An 18,454-nucleotide genomic window follows, 5' to 3' on the forward strand; every position below is an offset into this window, starting at 1 on the left:
TTTTTGTACAATCTTTACATTATATACTTTTAGAAATAAAAAGCTTTCTGTAAAAGAGAGTTTTGCAAATTTAACAATTTGCCCCCAGATTTACACTGTTTCACAGGAAATGCTACATATGACCACAACTGCCAGTGCGAGGGGCTTGGAACTAGGGGAGGGAGGGCCTGTGCTCTTGGTGAAACCTCCTTACTGGCCCTGCTTCTCCAACCTCGATCCTGTGATCTGTCATCTCTGCTGAGCCTAGACCCCTGCCCAGTGCCGCAGACTTAGTTCTGTCTGGTGAACCCCTTCTGCAAAAACCTAATCAGCTCCTGAACCCAGACTCCTGGTGTTGAAAAGTGTTGCTGCTGGAAGAAAAAAATCACAAATATAGGGATATGTGTGTGACCCAGCGGGCGCATGGTTCCCAGCCTCCTCTCAGACTTCCGTGGTGGCCTGGGATGTGTCTGAACGATCCTGGCCAGGGTCCTTCCTTACTCTAGCCCTGCCTCGGGCGGACACATCCACTTTCTACAACACAGAACTTCAGAAGGATTCACTCAGGGTTTGCAGAACCCCTTCCCTGATTTGGGTGACGTTAGAATGGCTGAAAAGGCTTTAGAAGCTACATTCAGTGATTTTAATCATTAACAATACTTTGTCTAAGGGGAGCGCTAGGGACAAGAGCAGAGGAAGATAGCGGCCAATTCTGTTACCAACATAAAACAAAACAATGACAATTCTCTCCTTATGCTGCTGTCACAAACTGTATATTAAAATGGACCTCCATGGAAAAGTATCGAAGTACCGAGCTTTAAAGGGTCTGTTTCCTGATGTTCAAAGGTGGTCACTGGTTTAGACTTGAAGTTTGCTTTGAGGCCTTACTGTTGCTCGTCCTTATAAATAGTGACATGTGTAAAAGGGAGCGCAATGGACCGGTTTAAAGACACATGCTGTGTTCCTTTCCTTTCCCTGATGGGCAACAGAGAAAATTACTTCTATTGCCAGCAGTTGAGCTTTCACGGTTGTGTCCCCTCCAACCCCCTGCCCCACCCCCCCGCAACCATTAATAACTTTTCGTTAGATTGCATAATTTATAGTATCGGTTTTGAATGCATAATGTAATACTGTATACTGAAGGGTAGTTAGTCTTTCTTCAAATAGGTTACCGAACGTGAAATAAATACCTAGATTAAATTTCCATACCAGGGTGAGAGAAATGAAATAATTTGCTGAGTTGCAAAAATATGTAATAGACATTGTGGAGATAATCTAAATTCAAAAAAAAAATTGCTTCATTGTTCTATTCATCGCAGATGGTTTCATTCTAAAAGCTATTCTTAAGAAAAATGTTGCTGCAGTAGTTGAATAAAAATAAGTGTTTCTAAATAAAATGAGTTTAAAAAATAATCTCTAAATATTAATAAAATGAGGCAAAATTGGCTTACAATCTTATATAGTAATATTAAAAAAGTGACTATTTATTTCAGCATCTCTGATATTTGTGAATGAAGGGGTTACAAAACCTTTAAAATATGACAATGGAAGCAAGTGCTGGAAAAATTTTGCTTATCTTTATTTTTGACTCCTTTCTATTCTAAGAAAAATATTACGAGAGCATTACTTATATTTCGAGAAACTTGTTGGTGTTACTAGAGATTTATTTGTAGATTTTCTCTGGTTGTAAGAAATACAATTCATGTTTCATATTAAGAGGCATCTACTAAAATGACTGTATATTTTTTTCCAAACCACCATCTGCTCCTTTCTTGTATCTTCTATAAATCAATAACACTATTTAGTCCTTCTGCTCTTACTCTGATCATATTTTTCATGAATCCAAACCCCTTATTTTAGCAAGCTTTTGTCTTCCTGAGAAACTATCAAACTTCAGCTGTGGGACTGGTACGAGGCCTTGTGGGAATACCAAATAGAATTTTCACGTTCTCTGGGCACTGGGCACCGTTCGTTGTTGATTCCTCTGAAGTGGTATTTCTTTCATTACGATCACAGGGTTATGTTCATCAGGGCATGTGTTGTGTTCCTTGCTGTAACCTCACTTTTCCCCTTTGGAAAGACACATGGGAGCAAAGGGAAAGCAGGGAAAGGGTATGCATAGACACGGTGAAGTTAAAGGACTGGTTACTGACTCTTAGACACTTTAAAATAAGTGTGTATCACAAGCACTGGGGAATCTGATTTGTAAAAGTGACAAGTTTGGGTAATGTATGTAAATGAACTGCTCCATACAATTCTTCTGTTTAGACCCACTTAAGATCTTTGGAGGTTGTTTTTCCATACCTACATATTTTTACTTTTAAAATGTACTTTCCACATAATAAAGGTTTCAATACTTCCATTTAGTTAGGAGATGCTCTTAAACATACAGAACAATTTTGGCTAGGTTATTTATTTAACAGAACTTGAGAAACTATAAATCGTAAATTATTTGGTAGTTTAACATTTTTCCCTATTCTGAATTACTCTGTAAATAACACTATCATCATCATCCTTATTAACACTCTTTAGGATGGAACTCTGGGGAAAAATTAAATGCTGATTTTATCTAACTTTTTGTCTATACATAGGTTGATTTAGAAAAGTTTAGTAATTTTGCCGATGCTGGTCCATGTCTACAATTTCATGACATTTCTAAATTTAGAAGTGCTTTGCTAACATGATTAGAATATTTCCTTGTTTGTTCCTCGAATCTCATTTGGGTTGTGCACCACATGAAGGGACTCACACACTCAAGCCAGAGAAATCATTCATAACCTTGATAAGCTCCATAATACTGATGCTGTTTTGATAGAGAAAACCACAAGTAATGCAAATAGCAGCCTCTCCTCTCCACTACAGGTGTGTAATAAGCACATATAATTAAGCCGAAGATACATAATGGTTTGTTGTTGGATACGCATTTACAACAGCTGACTACGCTCCTAATGTGTGGTTCACGAGCTAGGTAATTTTCTTATGCCTCCACTCCTTGAGCAGAATATTCCTCACAGACTCATATACAAACCAATTCTGTGCCTTTTACACAGTGGATTCCCAGTGCTGCCTGTAATTCAGCATCTTTGCCATATCGGCTTTACCTAAAGATGATTAAAAAGAGCATGTAAATTCACAAACAAGTCATTTTATTCTTCAACTTAAATAATTTAGAAATGCCTCCCCAAAGGAAACTTATCAAAATGTAAGCCTTTCGACATGGTTTCCATCTTAGTGAAATATATCAACTGTGCATTTAATCACTGTTATGCATAAAATATGGTTTATGGCTCTGCTCTATATATCACACAGATTTCTTTGTATATTATGAATCCGAGTCCTTTAAGGGGCATAAAGCAAATATGAAAAACTAGGAAGTGTTTTTAAAAATCAGTATGGAAACAAGCAGCGGCGCATAAACCATTTTCAGGTTTTAAATGCCATACTTTCACTGGGATTTTTAAAAATATTATTCAAGACACACACACACACACACATACACACATACAGTCTTTGGATTTTATATTGGGCAAACCAAAGATAAGAATGAGTACATAAATTGTGTGTGAATTTGTTTATTTTAAACACTTTTAATCCTTTATCTCTTCCCTTCAGGACACTGTAAGAAACATCATGTATGCACAACCAAGATGACACACAGTGCCTCTCACCAGGAATGGTCAAAAGCATCTATCTATTAAGGGTTAAAATATGGAGAAAAATAGATTAAAGTAAATTTGTTTCTTTTAAGGTGATACCTTACATAGGTATACAGCGTGTGGTAAAAATGGTCATGATAATATCCAAGCTCAACAGAATTTTCCTTTAAATTACTGAGTAGGTACCATTAATCATTGTATTCAGGTTCTATATACCACCTGTTTAATTCAGCTGGCTCTGATTTACAAATAATTTCAAACAATGCAGAGGAACCATAAGTTAAAGTTTTACTTTCCATATTAGTCATACAGATCATCCCATTCTAGTCCTATCTCAGGACTCTCTGAGCATCCTGGACTTGCATCTCTAGTCCCTTTGCTAGATTGGGGAAGTTCCCTTTCATTATGTTTTCAAATAAGTTTTCAGTTTCTTGCTCTTCCTCTTCTCCTTCTGGAACCCTTATTATCTGGATGTTGGAATGTTTAAAGTTGTCCCAGAGGTTCTTCAGCCTCTCCTCATTTTTTGGAATTCTTGTTTCTTCATTCTGTTCTGGTTGAATGTTTATTTCTTCCTTTTGGTCCAAATCATTGATCTGAGTCCTGGTTTCCTTCCCTTCACTGGTGGTTCCCTATCTATTTTTCTTTATTTCACTTTGCATAGCCTTCACTTTTTCCTCCATTTTGCAACCATACTCAACCATTTCTTCGAGCATCCTGGTTACTAGTGTTTTGAACTGTGTATCTGCTGGTTGGCTACCTCTTCATCACTTAGTTGTATTTTTTCTGGAGCTTTGATCTGTTCTTTCATTTGGGCCATATTTCTTTGTCTGGGCACACTTGTTACATTGTAAGGGGCGGAGCCTTAGGTATTCGCCAGAGTGGGAAAACCCACGTTGCTTTGTTGTGGTGCTGTATGTGGGGGAGGGGTCTGAGAGTGAGCAATGCCACTTGCTCAGCTCTCCCCTGGCTTTCAGTCACTTCCTCAGCTAACCACAAGCAAATTGGGCCTTTCTGGTGCTGATTCCTGGGTGGGTGGGTTTGTGTATGTTCTAGGACCCTGTGGGTCTCTCCAATGAACTCTACTGTGAGGCTGGGAGTTTCTCCCTCTGCTGCAGCTCCCACAGGTTTTTACTGACATAAGTTTTGAGCTTTATTTCCCTGTGCTGGAACCCTGGGTTGCACGGTCTGTCTCACTCCCCAGTTGTTCCTCCCAGTTTATCCACACGCAAATGTGGGTACTCCAGCCACTGCCTTGCCGTGAATCCTCTCCAACCTGGCTGCCCATCTCTGCCTCTCCTACAAGTCTGGAGGAATGTTTCTTCTTTAACTTCTTGGTTGTTGGACTTCCATACAGTTCGATTTTTCTGGCAGTTCTGGTTGGTTTTTTGTTTTTAAATTTGTTATTGTCCTTCTTTTGGTTGTGTGAGGAGGCAAAGTGTATCTACCTACATCTCCATCTTGGCCAGAAGTCTAGCCCATTCTCAAATACATTTAAACATAGAATGATATAGTCAGTAGAAAAGTACCCATCATCCAGGTTTAGTAGTTGTTGATATTTTGTTACATTTGCTTCTGGTTGGTGTCTTCAAATAATGAAATGTTACACATATGGTTGAAGGCACTCCTTCAACTTTCCCTGATCTTTTTCACCTCCCTTCCTTCCCTGAAGTGTACATTTTCCATCCATATTTTTATTCTTTACATATATGTCTATAAAAATATATACTGTTGCTTTGTGTATTTTTAAATCTACAAAATTGATTTTAGGCATATATATATATTTCCCTGACATCTTGCTTTTCTTGTTAATCATGTTTTTTTAACTTTTTAAAAATACGTTATTTATTTATTTTTAGAGAGAGGGCAAAGGTGGGAGAAAGAGAGGGAGAGAAACATCAATGTGTGGCTGCCTCTCATGCACCCCGCACTGGGGACCTGGCCCACAACCCAGGCATGTGCCCTGACTGGGAATCGAAATGGTGACCCATTGGTTTACAGGCTGGCACTCAATCCACTGGGCCAGATCAGCCAGGGCTGAATTATAGTGTTTACTTGTGTGAATAACCTGTATGTTTCTACATCAATTTAATTGACTGCAAGTATATTTTAGTATTCTACATTCACTTAAACAATTCCACTACTGTTAGACATTTAGAGTTTATCCAAACTTAAGTGACATTATATAGCCCTTCTAGAAATATTGTTGTAGCTATGCCTTTGGATAAATATATCATTACTTTCCAAAGATAAATTCCTAAAATTGTTATTGTTGGTTCTAAGAGTATTCACAATTCTTTCCCTCTATATTTTGAAATATATATAGAAAAATACATAAGTTTATACTTCCACATTTTCACATCAATGTATAAGAATGTGTTCTTTTCCAATTTGATATGAGAAAAATGAATTCTTGCTATTTTAATTTTCATTTGATTATTTAAAACATACAACTTACAGCTTTGTTTTTAGTCACTTATTTCTTCTGTAACTTCTTTGTGTAAGTCCCTTGTCCATTTTTCTACTGGTGCATCCATCTGTTTTCTCCCTCATATATTGAGACAATACTTACAATCCAGGTCTTTGGCCTTTTCACTATTTACCATGAAACAGTATAGAAATTTTATGAAGTAAAATCTATCAAATTTTTATGTATAGTTTATGCCCTTGATACCGTATTTTAAAAGCTGTTTCTCCACACTTTAAAAACTCCAATTTTTATCCCAAATGTTCATCTCTTACCATAATTTCCATGTATAATGATTTTCAATTCAATACACCCAAGACCAACATAACAACGTTATTTTCTCAGCTTTAACTTGGTTGGTTAGTACAGATAGAATCCAGATCAAGGCTAAACTAGTGAGGAGGGTAGGGGTAGCCTCACAACTTTTTCAGAGATTACTAAGTATTTGTATAGAGTATGAAGATGAACCTACTGTTTAATCTTGTATCAGGGGAGCAATGTTGAGAACCAAGGAAACTTCAGCTACGAGGAGATCCTGAGCACATTTATTCTTGACCTTTATTCTCATTTTGTACATGCTGTTGGGTTGACAAATTAAATAATCATCATTTCAATAATGTAATATTTTGACATAGATTGCTTTCATGCTAGGGGACAATTTCATGGCCTTTTTCCCTATCACGCTGTGAGTGGGATTCAACATAAAGAGATGTTTCACTTCTCTCTCAGCCCAATTTCTGCATCATAATTTTTCACACATCAGTCTGTGCCTATGCATAAACCTATCTTTTGCTGAGGATTTTCAGTGTGTTAACAACAACAACAACAACAAAAAAACAGAACAAAGTTTTCAAAGGGGAGAAGTGCTCTCCTGAACATCAATGTCTTTGCTACGTGTTTGAAAATCAAAGAATGATGGGGTTAGTTAGGGCTTAAGTTAGTTGATTTTTTTACACTACATTTTATGTGTTATTGGTGGCGACACATAGTAAACATCTAATATACATTAGTTACCCGTGGTCCCTTTTAAATATTTAAAGATCTTTTTCACAAGCACAGTCACACTGCAGTCACACTATAAACTAAATTTTTAGAAGACAATTAAAAAAATAAAATACATCAAAGATGTCATAATTCACGATGAGCTAGTGAGATGGATTTTAACTCTGACTTTAAACATTCTCATTATAAGCAAGTGCAGCCCTTTACCAAGAAGTTGATAATTCTGGGGGGCCCTTCTAAGGATTTATTTTCAAATAATTAATGGACAGATTAGCATATCTGAGGTCCTGTATTCTTATAAAGTTTATTCAGAGTCCATACTTGCAAATTATACAGTTTTCTTAGATGCATGAACATCTTTGAAGTAATTTAATGTATTCAGTTTGCTTTAAGATAACGGTCCCTGAATTGACAATTGTTGAGGTTTCCAAATACTGTCTTTTCATGTTTCCACAGCCTGACTCTGGTCTTGAAGCCAGTCTACACCTTCTTGTGACCTTCTCCTTTTATGGTATCGGAAGCAGGAATAGGCCATGGTTTATCTTTGAAGTTCTCTGAATGCAGCAATCTAGACACTATCACAGATGTCACTGCATCTGAGGTCCATTTTGTTTGCGAAGAAGAAGACTGGTGTTCAGTGGTACCAAACATCTGGATGATTCAGAAGAGTATCCAGTTCTTCTTTGGCCACAACCATTCTTAATCTATCACTGCTGTCAACGACAGAAACAATGCCTTGTCCTCTGTGTAACAGCTTTCCCAGAGATTTCTGTATCTTCCTTGGCCTGATACCTCAAACATTGGAAAAGACAAACTGGGTAATTTGAATGTCTCTATGCTGACTCCTATTGTTGGAACTATATCTTGAGCTTGAGCATTTGAAGGTTTAAGTTTGTTGATGATTGTTGTTTTGTCACTGTGATCCAGCCTAAGGCACAAAGCAGGAAACTCCTTCTTCTTCAGGCCAAGCAACCCTGCGAGTCTGTCTAGCAATCCTGTAATGTGATTCATATATTTACAAACCAGCTGGTCTTTGAGGCTAGTCCCACGAGCCCAGGAGCTGGTGAGGGACAGAAATGGATGTACTCACACGCACCTGTCTCTAGGATGGGAATCTGGTGCGGGTGTCTCTCAGCCTTTTCCTCTCTGTGCCTCCCTAGGAAGGATCGCCAGGTCAGGAGCAAAAGTACCTCTGCAAGTTCCCTCTGCAAGTTCAGTCCATGGGCAGGCGCCTAGGCATGTGGTGGTCCCCTGGCAACCAGAGGTTTTTCTGCCCAAAGCCACACTTCCTCCAGGGCCACAGTGGGTCAGTCAGCTGCTCTCCTTCTGCTGATCAGGTTGAAGAGCTGTTGAAAAATGGGTGGTGGGCTGAACTGTTACATTTTTGCATGGAGTCGTTGTTAGTTGATCTTGAAAATTGTATCTGAACACACATTTTTTAGAAAAAACCACTAGAAAACTTTCTGTGAACTATTATGAAACATGTTTTTTCTTTTTGTTTCTGATATTTCTCTCTTGGCTTAAGTGCTCCACGAGAAAGAACACTAGACTATTACATGAAGAACACACAAAAATATGTAGATAAAAGTTACATTGTCCAACAGCAGTAGAGGTTGGCCCCCACGTGAAGCCGAAGTCTTAAAACAAAGCAAGTAAATGGCTTTGGGATATTTATTATTCTATCTTATATACACACATAAATATATCAAAATGTGCAATGGTAGTCATACTTGCCAATGTATATTTTAAATTTATATTTTGTCAGATATTTCCTATACATGCTATGAGAAATAATTAAATTAGATTTAATTAGTTCTTTAATAAAAATGTCTTAACAGTAACATTGTTATAGTTAAGAAACCTGGGGTTGAGAAGCAAAAGTCAGAATGCTGTCAATAATGAAGGACCTCAGGGTCATCCGGTCTACTCTTGAGCCTCTGGATGTGCAAATCCTTGACTTCCTCCATGAATTCTCCTGTCGTTATGAACCTCCAGAAATGAACGGTGTCACCGACTGCTTTGATAGACCATTGATACCTCTAACTCCTCCCATATGCTGAGGGGGCTGGGGAAGTGAAGAATTGGAGACGTGACAGTTTCTTTCAGAACTTTTAAAATAAATTTGAGATAGCTCTCCTTATTCTCCAAAGGCAACTCTCCCTAAATAAAAATTAATCGACAATTGTATAAGTTCAGAGCTAGGGCTAGTAAATTTTACTTCCCTTATGCCACACAGAAGCACCACTTTTAACCAGTAAACAAGAATAAGCATCATCCTTTATCAGAGTTAGTCTGTTTTCATGAATTTAAAATACATTAAGGTCCTCAGCAATGCATACCTTACCAAAAAAGGCACTTTCCTCGGCCCGAAGTGCTGTCATTGGAGGAACATTAGGTCTGTCGGGCTTGCTCTAGAGACCAGGCTGTGAGCCGTGGAGATAAATCATGAGAAGCCATATTTTGATATATGGTGAAAGACTTACCTACAATTAAAGCTGTCCAAAAATTGAACGGGCTGTCCAAAAATCAAGTGAACTCTCAGTCTCCAGGATTGTCCAAGAAAAGATAGAACGATCGCGCACCAAGGGTGCTGTGAGTGATCATTGGTTAAAAAGCTGGATAACCTTCCATTCTAAGGTTATGAATAAATGGCTCCAGGACATTGATCTTTTCTGACGAAAGCTCTCTATCTTGTGTTTCTTCAATAATCGTCATTTATAAATTTTTCCAAATTACTTACATATACTGTATGAATCATATATATATAAGTACCACTGATAAGCAAATTTATCTGTCTCTCTATATCTACATCTGTGCATACAACATATATTATAAGTCAGAAACTTAAAATATTTGACAAAGGTCCAAGAATACCCAATAGAAAAAAGACAGTCTCTTTAATAAATTAGTGCTGGGACAATTGGATATTCACATGTAAAAGAATGAATGTAGTCCCCTACTATAAGCCACTCATAAATACGAACTCAAAATCAATTAAAGACTTAAAGATAAGACTGGACACCATAAAACTCCTAGAAGAAAACACAGAAAAAAGAACTCCTTGGCAATGACTTTTTGGATTTGACACCTAGAACCAAGCAACAAAATTAAAAACAAGTGGGACTGCCTCAAACTAAAAAGCTTTTGCACAGCCAAAGCAGTGATCGATGAAGTGAAAAGACAACCTATAGAATGGGAAAAATATAAACCACATGTCTGATGAGGGGTTAATAACCAAAATATATAAAGAACTCATAACTCAATAGCAATAAACAAAATAATATGATTTAAAAATGGGTAAAGGACCTGAACAGACACTTTCCCAGAGAAGATGTATGAATAATCAGGTATATGAAAAGGTGATCAACCTCACTACTCATTAGGGAATCAAAACAAAAACCATGATAAAACCACAATATCATCTCATGTTTGTTAGAATGGCCATCATCAAAATACAAGATAAAAAATGTTGGCGAGGATATGGAAAAAAGGGAATTCTTGTGTACTGTTGGTGGGATTGTGGGCTGGTACCAGCTACTATGGGAAACAGTGTGAAGTTCGCTCAAAAAATTAAAAATAGAACTACCATGTGATCCAGCAAATCCACTTCTAGTAACCTATCCAAAGAAATAAAAACAGAAATGCTCCATCAAAGAGCTATCTACACCCCCACATACACTGCAGCATTATTTACAACAGTCAAGACAGAGAGACAACCTGAGCGTCCACTGATGGATAAGTGGATAAAAATGTGAGAATACATGTGTAGATATAGATATAGATACAGACATAGACAGATATAATGGAAGATTTTTCAGGCATAAAAACACAAGAAAATTCTACCATTGCAACGACATGGGTAAAGCTGGAGGGCATTATGATAAGTGAAATAAGTCGGACAGACAAGATCAACACTGTGTGATCTCACTGATATGTGGACTCTAAAACTAACAAAACCCCCAAACTCATAGAAAAGGAGATCAGATCTGTGGTTACCCGAGGCACGGGTCTGGGATGGGGAAACTGGATGAAAGTGGTCAAAGGTACAAACTTCTAATTATAAGATAAATAAGTGCTGGGAATGGAATGTACGACATAGTGATTATAGTTAACACGGCTGTGTGCTATATTCAAAAGTTAAGAGAGTAAACCCTAAGAATTCTCATCATCAGGAAAACAACTTTTTCTCTTTTTTTGTATCTATTTGAGATGATACAGGTTAACTAAACTTATTGTGGTAATCATTTCACAGTATATGAAAGTCAAGTTCATTATGCTGTACATCTTTAACACAGTGCGGTAGGTCAATTATAGCTCAATAAAACCTAAAAATAAGGGCCGGGGGGAAATACATACCATTAACAAATGTAGTTTGGGTCTGTCCCTGTAACACCAAAAATCTGTCTCAAAAGTGAAACATTAGCCAAACAATTGGTGATTTGCTCTGCATAAGGCTAAATAAAGAATTCTTTTTCATTATCTTCTAGTCTCTCAGGAACCTATGCTGTGAACCTTGACATCAGTTTGATTTCTCTTTTCTTCCTCTTCCACGTGCTTGTCAAACCCTTTGCTGGCAGCTCTACAGCACCTTTTCCATTTGCATCACTGCCTTCCTGACTCCTCCCTTAATGCCACTCACCCAGGCTACGGCGATTGCTCCCTGTATGTTCTGCCCACCTTCGTTCACTCCCTCAGCAAACAGGCAGTAAGTGCCCACTGTGTTCCACTAAGAGCGAAGGCAGTGAACAGCAGTGAGGCCTGTCCTCAGAGACTCAACAGCCCCTTTTCCCTCAACCCGGCCTGCACACCAGACACATCTTCCTAAAACTCAGGATGGTAATTATGTCCCCGTTTAAAAACCTCTGGTGAGTTTGTACTCTGAAACTTAAGACTCTACATAGACTTAACCTAAAAATCCCCTTCCAGGCCAATATTCCTCAATCACCTCCAGTTTTTCATTGGGTTGAGATAACTGACACCAGTTCACAAACATCTCTTGTGCTCTCTGCCTACCCCCTTTTCTCAAAAGCTGTTGTTCCTACAGTGCAATGCCTGGCGGTCCTCAGGGTTCTCACTCCGTGATATACTCTCGTGTACACCTTGTGCAGTCTCCTTCCTTGGAGTGTGAACCTGTGAAAATGATGGGATGTCACTCCTGGGGTTAGGTCAATCATCCGCTGACTTTAATCAAAAGGGTGAAGCTGACCTATTTTGCTAAGTGCTTAAGAGGGAGTGGGCCCTTCTTTTTTTTTCCCATTATTATTTAGCCCCCTTAGACCCCCCTGCCTCTGCAATCACCACACTGTTGTCCATGTCCATGAGTCCTTTTTGTCCACATCCCAACAGCCCACCACCACCCTTAGCTGAGGGACTGAGCCCTTCTTAAAATCAGAAGGATTAATCCTGCTGATCTTGAAGGAGCAAGCTCATATTGTGGAGGAAGCCACTCGGCAGGGAACAGCAAGTGGCCTCTAGGAGCTGAGAGTGACCCCAGTTGGCAGCCAGTAAGAGAGTGGGGACTTAGTCCTGCAGCTGCAAGGAGCTGAATTCTGCCAACAGCCTGCAGGCGCTTAAATGAGGAACCCAACTTTCACATGTGACCGCAGCCCTGGCTAACACTGAGATTTCAGTCTGGGGAGGTCTTGAGCAAAGGACTCAGCTAACCCAGTTCCTGACCCAGGGAACCTATGCGCTAATAAAGTGGTGATGTAAGCAGCTAAGTTTATGGTAATTTGTTGGGCAGCTATAGAAAACTAAAAAAAGCCACTCACCAGTTTCACCCAGAAATATCCTACACATTCAACAAGATCCCATTGAAATGTTCATCTCTTTCCTGTTTCTGCTGATTTCTCCATCCACAAGCGATCTTTCTCTGAATTTCTATAGGACATTGTTTCCCTCTTATGGGACCTCCTACTTTTATTATAGCCACAGGTGTAGTCTTACTTGTCCTCCTGAATTGTAAGCTCCTGGAGAGCAGAGACGGTCTTGTGTATATACATATGCACACACTTTGGAGAATCATTGAACCAAGTTAATAGTTCTCAGGGATCTAAGAGTTAAAACTTCAGTCTTCCGCTTCACACTCATTTTCTTGTGCTTTTGTTCACCTCACTTCACGTTGCTTAACACAAGTACAGAATTTTGTGACCTGACCCTCCCTAAAACTGGCGCCCAAAAGGCTAATTCCTTTATCAAAGAGTAAACAACATGCAAGTTCAACATATTTAAAACCTGAAGTTGAAGGTCATTAAAATGGACTTATGAGTTAGGAAATTTGCAGACAAGCAAGGGCCCCCAAGGACTCCCTGACAACGTACGGATGTGAGGTTTGCAGGCAGCTGCTGTCATCCACAGGGGTCACTTCCTTCTTCCCAACACTGCAGTTCCCCTCACCTGTGTGCACTCCGGTGGCTTTAAATAAGAAATAATGAGGAGCCAGGCCTAGACCAGAGCTTCCCCAGCAGTGGGAGCATTACGGCCAGAGTTGGTTAATTGAAATCATGCATCGAACTCAGTTGCCACGGATGCGATCTGACAAAAATGATCATAGGATGAAATTGCCTCTTGCTGATCCCCACCTATCTTACATTTCAGCGTGCAGCCAGATTGAAGCAAACTGCTCCAATTTACTGCTCCCGACCTGCTGATAATGGACACTTTGCTGTGCACTCTCCCTTCATTACTGCTCAGGTCAGGGCTGTTAACAGGGACTCTTGCCACTTTTGACAGATAGTCACTACCAAGATGAATGGCGGTAGCCACATGACCACTTAGGACCAGGCCTTCCCTCTCCAGCACCTTCAAAATGCCTTTTAAAAAAAAAAATAAAAATAAAAGACCACACTTCACTGTTTAACTCTTTATTAACTAGGAGAATCAATAGAAACCAGGCAACTGTAACCTCGTGATTCCTTTACTATAGAGCTGCAATTATTTCAAAGAAACCATTTCATAGCATTTTAAAGAGAAACTTTCCAGTGAGCTGCCTTTGTACGTTCTGTCGGATTGGAGAGTGGAAACGGGGCTGTAAAGTGAATTATTTGGGGGGAGGGGACAGTGATTAGCCCAAGTCTCAGCTATGCTAAACCTTGTGAAGAAGTGGCTATTTTCTGAGTCTAAACGGGCTTATTTAAGAATGGTAAAAATTATTTATTAGAGAAAATAGGCAATTTTTAATACCACTTGATGAACAGAACCTGACAGCCTGGTCCTTGATCGTTTCAATTGTTCACAAAGAACGTTTTAACACCAACATTTCTAGGTCATTCTACTTCTCTATATTTAGAAAGAAAACGATAAAAGGAGAGGGGACATGTGTGTATTATTCTGTGCTATTTTCTTTATAAATTCTACTTATTTATTTATTTTTAGAGAGAGGACAAGGGAGGGAGAAAGAGAGGGAGAGAAACATTGATGTGAGAGAGAAAGATCCATCAGTTGCCTCCAATTCATGCCCTGATTGGGGCCTGAACCCCCAACTCAGGCATGTGTCCTGATCAAGAACTGAACGGGTGGACTTCTACTCTGCGGGACAGCGCCCAATCAACTGAGCCACACCGGTCAGGGCTGGGCTGCTGTTTTGTTTAATAGACAGACACACTCCATAATTCTGACCGTGAATGCTTAATGATAAGTTTTAAGAGCAAGTTAAAGGGGAATAGAGTACATATGTTTAATGTTCCACAAAGCTTCTAACTTAATTCTGTATATAAACAAAATACAGTTTGTACAGAATGCTTTAGTTTTCATCCAGTTCCTGATAAGCTCATTCATTTTCGCATTTGACAGTCAAATGAGCTCTCACAACTCTTATTATTAGATTTACATGGCATTGTCTGTTTCACTTTGCCTCATGAATTAGATGAACTATTAAATACCATAATCTGTTATCCCCCATTAAAATTAATTGATTTTCATGTCACTCGAGAACTAAAGAATTATCTGGAGATGGTCTCATAAACTACAAGGCATAGTGGGAAGGCTGTTTTAGTCCCCATTGTTTCTAGTAAGGTCGGACAGTCCTGTGGCTTTGCTGGTTTTCTCTCAGCAGAAATCACAAACACACGGCTGTCTTCGATAACTACACTCCACAGACAGGAGTCGCATTTACGAAAAAGGTTTTTAAGATGTGGATGATGCGTAACATTACTCCAGGAGAGGTTTGTCACGTGGCAGGATATTCCAGATACACTATGGTGTTGGTGGGGGGAGAATATAATTTAAATGAACACGCTATTAAAAAAAAATAACTACCATATAGCAACAGCTGTAAAAGTAAATATAAGGGTTGCATTTGATTGTGTTGCCTGAAAAAAATCTTATTTGATATTTTGGTTCAAAGATTGCATGGCTGTATATAATAATAACTCTTAGTTATGGAAAAGTTATTCTGTGCCAGGCACTGTGCCAAGCAATTTCAACATGCCCTATTTCATTGAATCCTCAAATGCTCCTGTGATAGGGGCTTTATTTTTTCCCTAATCTCACAGGTAGGGAAACTGAGGCTTAGAAAGACCAAGAAATGTGCCTGAGTTCACACAGTTAATAACAAAGGAGTTAGGGTGTGAACCAAAGCCGTCTTACTCCAAAGTCCTAATTGTTACACTGCCGCTGACTGCTGTAACATCGACCACCATACATTTGGTGTGGATGGTATGAGTGGCTATTAATTGTTCTCAACTTTTATCCATTTAATGTTTATGAAGAGTTAATCCTCTCACCTGTCAATTGGCTCATTCAAGGAAAAGTTATCCTTGCCTTTTTAAAGTATCTCCCCGTATTAATGAAATTGCTCCATGTAAACTCTAACAAAGCTCTGCATTGATGGCATTGTTTCCCACGGTGACCTAAAAGTGGCAGGGGCACTGTTGTATCAGATACAGGCACTGAAGCAACTGCGACAGACAAGTTAAGAGAAGGACCCAAAGCATCTCTGGCTGAGTACGGGAACCGCATGCTGTGGTTTGCCTGGGACTCTCCTGGTTTTTGCCGGTGGTCCCGACACAGTTAACAGAAGCCCGATTTATTCCCGGTATTGTTTGGATAATAAATTAAGGTAACCTTAACTTTAAGGGAGCAGTTTATTCTGCCTATCAGTAAACTCAGCTGAAAACCAGCTCTATCAATCTCACGGAAATGAGCAGGCTGCTAATTGAGTGAGCGTTATGTATTTAAATACGCACGGGGAACCTGCCACACCTAACTCCTTACTCACCCTTTTCTATTGTTCCCTCTTTTCAGTTGGTCACTGTGATGGTCTTTTTGATGTGTCAACTTGGCTAGGCTTCAGCCCTCAGTTACTCAATCTAATGCATCAGGAATCAAGGTGTTGCTGTGAAGGTGTTTTGTAGATGTGATTAAAGACCGTAATCAGTTGTTTTCAACGGAGATGTCCTAGAAAATCTGAGTAGGCATGATGCAACCAGCTGAAACACCTGAAGACAGAGCTAAGGCCTCTCTGAAGAAATGGCACCTGTGGGCAGCAGTGTCCACCTGTGCCCAAGTTCCAGCCCATCACCTGCCCCACAGGCTTCAGACTCACCTGGCCAGCCCCACAATCATGTCTGCCAGCTCCTTGCAATAAATCTCTGAATGTATTTCTCCTATTGGTTCTGCTTCTCTCATTGAACCCTGACTGACACAGTCACTGACGCCCGCTGAAACTTACTTCAAATCCTTCCCATCCTCTTCCAGACTCTTAGCTTCACGCCTGGGTAATCCCACTGGCTCTCTGCCTGACACCAAAACCAGACAAAAGCTTCGAGAGCACTGTTTTCCTAATTTAGCATCATTTTTACTAAGGGCTAATAACATGCCTCAAGCACTCTGCTAGACACCGAAGATACAAAAATGAACAAAGTGTAGTCTTTGCTTTCTAGGGTCTAACCATGCCACTCCCAGCAGAAAACTTGCCAAGTCCCCTCCAATGCCTGACTGACGAGGAAGACCAGTCAACCAGGCAAAGCGGACGCTGCTGATTTTAATCCACCCCAGGACAAAGGTCCCACAAGTACCTAAGGCATGGCTGTCCCCTTCCTGGCTTCTGACACAGCAGACTTATATTTGTATTCCCTGTGTTTCTCGTTTTAAAGTCAGTATTTTGTTATAAGGAGCAGAAACTGGCTATTTGAAGCAGAATAGGATTTAGAGAGTTTGTTACTTACAACATTATTTGATGGGCTTGAAACATGGGCCCCTGGCTGGTTGATCCCTCGGGAACCGCTTCCAGAAGCACACCTCCAAACTGGCCCAGCAGGGAGGCTGCCAGCTCCACCACCACCGGGAAGGTGGAGAGTCCACGGCATTCGTGGGCCAAAACTTTGACCTCAGGGTCAGGGAGCTGTTGCTGGCTGCCACTGCCACATCTGCCTCTCAGCTCCTGTGATGCAAATGGCTCGCTATGGGGAAACTGCTACAGAAAAGCCAACATCTCCTTGATGACACAAGCCAGCAGAAAATGAGTGTCAAAGCAGGAAGGTGGTTTCCACTCTTACATCTGGTGTGAACGCATCTGATTGGCATCCTGACTCCAGCTGCACGGGACTCTGGGAAACAAGGCATTTGGCTTCCCAGGTGCTTGTAATACAGAAAGGCTCAGCTGGGGGTTAAAAAGGGTGCTCAGCACCATCCCATTTTCCCCCAACGGAGCTGGTTTTTATCCAGCCTGGAACATTTCAATCCCTGTCTTACTCAAATAAGGATGACTTAATACAAGGGCTTAATGCCCTTAGCACTCACCAAAACTTCTAGCACATTGAAGTGTTTCCTAATGAATGAAACACAATTATTATTTAGTCTTTATTGACAAAGTCACATTTGTAAATTATAATTTAATTGTCTTAAGTAAAACTTTTGTAACAAATTATAGAAACTATATCCCATATAGTGTCCCCTATAATGCCTGCAAGTGGAAGGCACTCAACATTTCTTGAGTGGATGAGTGAATACGGTGCCACTAGACAATAGGGTCTGACGTGCACACTTCATAGGCTTGCATGACCGACATGCATATTTCTCTAGGACACTAAGTCCTTGTACTAGAAGGTGATGTTTAATTGTCCGTATTATAGAAGCCCGTGATATAAATATTGCCTCTATGTTAATGTTTCGTCTCCTAGGAAGTATTTTTATTGGGTGCCTCCTCCTGAAATTGCAGAGAACAAATTAATTATGTACAAATGCGATATAATTTTCTGAGCAAATAATACACCTCATTTTAGAAGACTAATGGTAAAGAAGATTTATGTGCTATCACACTCCTGATCATTGATGTCTGCAGGGAGCAGAAAGGTAGATAAAACCAAAGTGAGAGGAGGTGGGGGCAAACTTTGGTATAACCACGGTGCTCCAG

At 39.8% G+C, this 18,454-nt stretch overlaps 1 pseudogene; it reads right to left on the reverse strand.

Moving 5' to 3' along the window:
- Nucleotides 1-7,053: 7,053 nt before the first annotated feature.
- Nucleotides 7,054-17,318, reverse strand: LOC112306870 (ADP-ribosylation factor-like protein 6 pseudogene; annotated as a pseudogene).
- Between the last annotated feature and the right edge of the window lie 1,136 nt (nt 17,319-18,454).

Source organism: Desmodus rotundus, chromosome 6 (genome assembly GCF_022682495.2).
Source record: "Desmodus rotundus isolate HL8 chromosome 6, HLdesRot8A.1, whole genome shotgun sequence".
NCBI lineage: Eukaryota > Metazoa > Chordata > Mammalia > Chiroptera > Phyllostomidae > Desmodus > Desmodus rotundus.